This window comes from Triticum aestivum, chromosome 1B, assembly GCF_018294505.1.
Source record: "Triticum aestivum cultivar Chinese Spring chromosome 1B, IWGSC CS RefSeq v2.1, whole genome shotgun sequence".
NCBI lineage: Eukaryota > Viridiplantae > Streptophyta > Magnoliopsida > Poales > Poaceae > Triticum > Triticum aestivum.
In genome coordinates, this window is record NC_057795.1 from 573494467 (window position 1) to 573500782 (window position 6316).

Here is a 6316-nt window from a genome sequence, read left to right on the forward strand (position 1 = left end):
GTAATAATTTAGGAACCCATCACCCTACAAAAGCGGACACGCATACACCAGACAAAAGCAATGTCTAACAGCAACCAACAATTGCTAGAAACACCCATAGTTGTACCCGGCCAAGTCCCCGACTAATTGGCGTATTGATTGGCCCAATTTTTACTGCAAGAAAAACTCAAAATACTCAGAAAAGAAGAGGAACAGAAACCTGCGAGCGTATCAGAATATATTGATAGACAGTCAAACATGCCACCCATACAATTTTAACATAGCTCCCAGGAGTTATATTCATTAGCCTGAATAATTTCTTGTTTAGTCTTGATGTCTGCATACGACAAATATGAGAAGGGGGTAAAACCATATTATTGTTTAGTAAGTATACAAAACTCTGTTGAAAACTGAGTTACAACTTACAACAAGTGCTAAAATATATAGGGGAGTGCTTCGATACAACCCCCCCCCCCCTAAATCGTATAGTGGATACTATGGTAATTTCACATTAGGTATAGAAATACCCACCCGACGCCGTACGTCCGCGCGCGACGTCATACGCCCGCCCGCGTATGCCGCACCCGACGCCATACGTCCGCGCGCGACGTCATACGCCCGCCTGCGTATGCCGCACCCGTCGCTGTACGTACGCCCGCCCGCGTACCTGCACCTGTCGACGTACGTCGCCGTCGTACGCCCGCACGTCTCGACGTTGGCGTCGACAGTTGTTGGAGGAAAAAAAAAAGACACGACCCTGAACCCTAACGCATCCACGTCGTCTCCACGTCGGCCCCCGTCTGCGCGAAGTCGCCGTCACCCGGGTCGCCGCCCAAACAGGCCGCCGCGCGTGCCCCGGCACCGTTACCGCTGCCGACGCGCGTGCCCAGGCTCCGTTGGCGCTGCCGCCGCGTTCCATTCCCGTCGCCCAGATGGCCGCCCACCCGCGATCTACTCGCCGCCTCCCTCCGCGCAGTACGCCTGCTACGACCAGCCATCGTCCTCACGCCGTCGACACCTGCCTCCGCCGGCCAGCAACGTCAGGCCGTCATCACGTTCGTTATCGGAACAAATGGATCCGGCTGAAATCCTGGCCGCCGTGCAAGAGGTTGGTTAGAGACATCATTGTGCTTGATGAAATAATTGTTTTAGGGATGATGTTACACGGTGTTTGATTGATCGTACAATTTTTTTAACTATGTATAGTTAGAGGAGGAGGGCGATTATGATGGCAATGATTACGGCGAGGACAACAAAACCTCGTCACTGAATATGGATGAACCTGCTGACGAGAACTACATGAGTTTGGATGAATCTTATAGTGGCAATGTAAGTGTGATCAAGGTTGATAAAAACAATTAATATGGTAGACCGCACGGAAATTTTCATAATTTTTTGCATCATGCAGCGACATGGCGATGATGATGATGATATGGATATATATGATTCATTTGCCGAAAGTGCACTCCGGGTTAGTCATAAATAAATCAGAGAAGAAATGACATAATAACCATATTAGCGCTTACATGTTTTTTTTGCAATGCGCGCAGATGGACGAGGACGGGGACTTTGTGAGGAATATTGTGGACGATGAAAGTGACAAATCGCACGTTGATGCATTTCATGATGACAACTCCAACAAAGTAAGTTTTGAAACTTACATCACTACATTATTACATATTAAAATAATAACTGACTGACATAAATGGTTTAATGCATTAATTTATAGGGAGATGTAGATGGTACAAGCGGGAATGATGAGCATGTTGGTGATGATCTGTTTAATTTTGACATTGGATTTGATGAATATCAGCAAGAATCATTTGACATGCATTGGAAGGTCATGAGGAAGACGTTCAAGTCACTAGGAGAGGCTTACATTTTCTATAACCAGTATGCTTACGAGCATGGTTTCAGCGTAATAAAGGACTCACTGAAATATTCGAAAGGTCCTGAGGGAACTAAGCGCTTGAGAAAGTATCGGTGTGGGAGAGCTGGGAAACGACAGGCAAAACTTTGTACAATGGAAGGCAGGACCCGCAGACTGAGAGGGGAGACTCGTTGCTTCTGCGATGCGCATATAACTTTGAAACTTGATAAAGAGCGTGACGTTTGGTATGTCAGCAGTTTCAATGATGATCACAGTCACGTTCTAGCTAGACTGGATGAAGTCACGTTCCTTTGGTCTCATAATCAGATAAAAGAATATCAGAAAGCTGAGATCTTAACCATGGCAGGTGCTGGAATCAGGAAACATATGATTTATGATCAACTCTTTAGTAGGTACGGGTCATATGCAAAGGCTGGTTTTGGGAGGAAGAAGCTTTATAACATGTGTTATAGAGAAAAAATGAAGTTGCTTGCACAAGGTGATGCAGACACTGCCATTGGGATCATGATGACCAGAAAAGAGAGAGATCCAGATTTCTTCTTTGAGCACACCGTCGATGATGAAGGAAGGCTGAAAAACATATTCTGGTGTGATTCTCAATCACGTCGAGACTATGTTGACTACGGTGATGTGACAGTCTTCGACAACACATACAGGATGAATAGGTATGGCATGCCATTTATACCTTTTGTCGGTCTCAACAACCACCGTTGCACCACGGTATTCGGTTGTGCTCTTGTGTCTGATGAGACGGAAGATACATATGTCTGGCTGCTTCAGACATTTTTGAGGGCTCATTGTCAAAAGAGGCCCAGGTCAGTAATTACTGATGGAGATGCAGATATGATTAAGGCCATAAGAAAGGTACTTTCGGAGGTTTGGCATCGTCTTTGCTCGTGGCATATTGAGAAGAACATGCATAAACACCTTCATCATAAGTCTCTAAAGGAGTTCAGGTCTCTACTTTATTATGCCACTTCAAAGAAGGTATTTGAGGAGAGATGGGCAGCGTTTTGCGCCAAATGGCAGTCAGAGAAAACAAAGACATGGTTACGTAGGATGTACAAGAAGAAAAGGCTTTGGGCTGCATCATATCTGTCAGGTGGGTTTTTCTTAGGTATGCGAAGTAACCAGCAAAGTGAGAGTCTGAATTCATGCCGTCACTTGCATCTAGACTCCGGTATGACTATTGTTGATATGATTGTGCACTATGAGAACTGCATAGTTCGTCTTCGTGAGAACGAGGCGCATGACGATTACACAAACTCACAGACAGTTCCAGTACCAGTATTGGACGAGTGTAAAGATATTGAGAAATCAGCTGCCCGTGAGTTCACTGCGGCAAACTTTTATATCTTGCAGGAAGATATGAAGAAGGAACGGGAGCTTGAGGTCCTTGAGAGACTGAGAGGAGCAGACACTCACAGATTCATACTAACATGGAAGGAAAATATGGATATCAGATTCACTGTGGAGTACACCCCAGGTAACTCCGAAGAAATTGTGAGGTGCAGTTGCAGAAGCATGTATCGCAAAGGACTTCCTTGCAAACATATTCTTCATGTTCTGATTCAGCTACGCTTACGTGAGATACCTAAGTGTTTAGTGCTGCGGAGGTTGAGCCAAGTTGCAAGGGGTGGACTTCCCGTGAAGCGCACTAGCGATCTGTTTGCGTGGGGATGGGCAGGTGCAGGTGACAGAGCTAGGTACAGTGAGTTGACTATCTTATCTGCTAAAGCAACTCATAAAGCATGCCATAAACCATTTTTATTCGACAAGTTGAAGGCGGCTCTGAGGGACATAATAGATAATGATTACACTGAGGAGGATGAGCCTGGTGCGGAGGTACAGTTTGTGAACGACGATGCATTTGAGCCTAATCAAGATCATGGTCTTGTTCGTGATCCCGCTAAAGTTAACACCAGAGGCGCACCAAAACAGAATGTTAAAGGCCGCGGTAAGGATGGTCCTGATGTCACTAAAAATGGGCGACCTAAAGCTTTTGATGAGAAAAGCACACGTCAATGTGGACAGTGCGGTCTTCCGGATCATTATAAGTCCATGTGCCCTCAAAATCCTAAGTATGATTTTCTTATGTTATTGAAAATCTTATTGTTCAAACGAAATTTATTTGTTTATTGTGAATTAACACATATCTTACTGTTATGTAGGAACTTTGTTTGAATTGTGGAGTATGGAAGATTGCTTCACCCTTTGATTGAAGACAGTTTTATTATGGATTGCTATGGAAGATTGCTTCACCCTTTCATTGGAGACAGTTTTTAATGTTCTATATATGTGATCTTTAATAATTGTTGAAATATGAACTTATTTTACTTTGTCCATGTCAGACTATTTGCTACGATACCGACATAAGTAGTTATTTTGATGACAGACTATGTAATGCAACAAGGAGTTTTTACTTTGTTTTTTTATGTGCTCATTTTGCACAGTACTGCCGTCGTTGTTTAATCGTCGTTTATTTCATTTTTGCACACTAGTGCCGTCGTTGTTTACTGTTATTTTTCAGCACTGTACGGTCGCCGTCGCTGTTTACTGTTATTTTTCAGCACTGTACGGTCGCCGTCGCTTAGAACCCCGTCGTTTTTTTAAAAGCCTGACAATTGCGCCGGCGGCACTATCCAACAGCGGCAGCGTCGGACGGTTGGCGGCAGTACGAAGTAATCAACTAGTTCGACAGCTCATGTGCCGCCGGGTATATAAGCCGGTCGTCGCACCCTCCGTCGGGCGAGGTGGGACTAAACATTTCCCGTCGCCCCGCGTGGAACTTGGGCCGTCGTCCCGCCGCCTGCTACTTGGGCCGTCTTCATGCCGCGGGCGTAAACAGTGTTATTGGGCCGGCCCACGCGGTCACGCGCGTCGCTGCCGGCACGACGGCTACGATAGCAAGTTTTTAGTCCCACCTCGCCCGACGGAGCGCCCGACGACCGGCTTATATACCCGGCGGTGCACTTGCAGTCGAACGTCTTCGATTAAACTGCTATGCCACCCGTCGTCCGACGCTGCCCTGTTGGACAGTGTCGTCGGTCCTGTCTGACGTCTGACTGGCCGGCGCACTTGTCGGGCAATTTTTTTACAAAAGAAAACTAAGAGCGTCGGTGTTATAAGCGACGGCGTCAGTGCTTTCAAAATAAAACATAAGAACGTGGGTGTTACACGCGACGGCTACAGGCATTACAGTGCACAATAAATATGATGACCACAGAACTATGAATATGAAGATTTCAAATTTAAAGACAATGGCTTGAAGACAACATAATAATCCAAATGTCATTCTCGCCTTAATAAATATTTAAAATAGTAGTGTCTTCTTTGTCACAAAATATCAAAGTCGAAATAAATGTAAACATTATTTGATCCTACAAAATTTTCTAGTACAAAATTTTTGCCACATTTATTTCTTCTTTGCAAGTCGGGTAACTTTATCCTTCACATCGTTGAGCGTATTTCCCTCCGAAAAAATAAGCCGCACAATCATTAAGTCCCTCGATTTATCAATTAACCCCTGTTAGAACTTCATATTAGTAGAATTTAAATAGTATTACATAATGAATTTAATTCAATATAAGCATTTGAAATAAAATCAGACCTGAGAAAAATGGCTTGTCCATTTTTCACCATTCCAATATTGAAAGCATCGAAGAACAAATATTCCACATGAATTGCTGGTCCGTACAAACAATGGTTCATAAGTTCGCATTTCAGGTAAGATATTATAACAATATGAAAGTATTTACTCACCCATCTTCTTGTTGTGGCATCTTATACGTTTTGATAGGCCAGGTAGACACATCGGGATAATTCACAGCACCGCTAGCATTCGCATCACGTATGTCATATCCAAGTTGTTTTCTCTGTTCATATAGATGATAGCACGAAAAGAATTTAACATAGGTCAGTTACTAAATGATAGTTTCAATATGCTCATGTAAATTTATGTCGTACCAGCTCCTCAACTTTTTCTCTAATTTCACTGTCAAGTTCAGGTCGCATCAAAGAATCAAGAACCTGAAACTCTTCCTTCGGGCGATGCATGACAACTGAAACCCAGTGGGTATTTCCCTTATTAAGAGGAATATAAAGCTGCATCACAACGAAAATATGATGCAATCAACACATACCCTCTTATTATTTATATCCCATATATGCATACATTAAGGCAGTTGAACTTACCTTATCTTTTTTAAAATACTCATCGGTGCATCTATTCACGGGTCCATTCTTCTTCGCGACAACTTCGTTCTCATTTCTCCCTGGCTCGGTGCCCGGTCTAATTTCAAGTAACCAATTGACCAGATAGGTCGGCGTTATATGACGATCGTCACCAACAACTCCCAACAGATACGACGAATAAGCATTGATAACCTGAAAATAATTTATATGATGTATAACAATTCCAATTTGCATTGAAAGCTAATATAAAGC

The 6316-nt window shown here is 43.7% G+C and overlaps 1 pseudogene; it reads left to right on the forward strand.

The window, feature by feature from the left end:
• The first annotated feature begins 607 nt into the window (after positions 1–607).
• Positions 608–5081, forward strand: LOC123079969 (uncharacterized; annotated as a pseudogene).
• The last annotated feature ends 1235 nt before the right edge of the window (positions 5082–6316 follow it).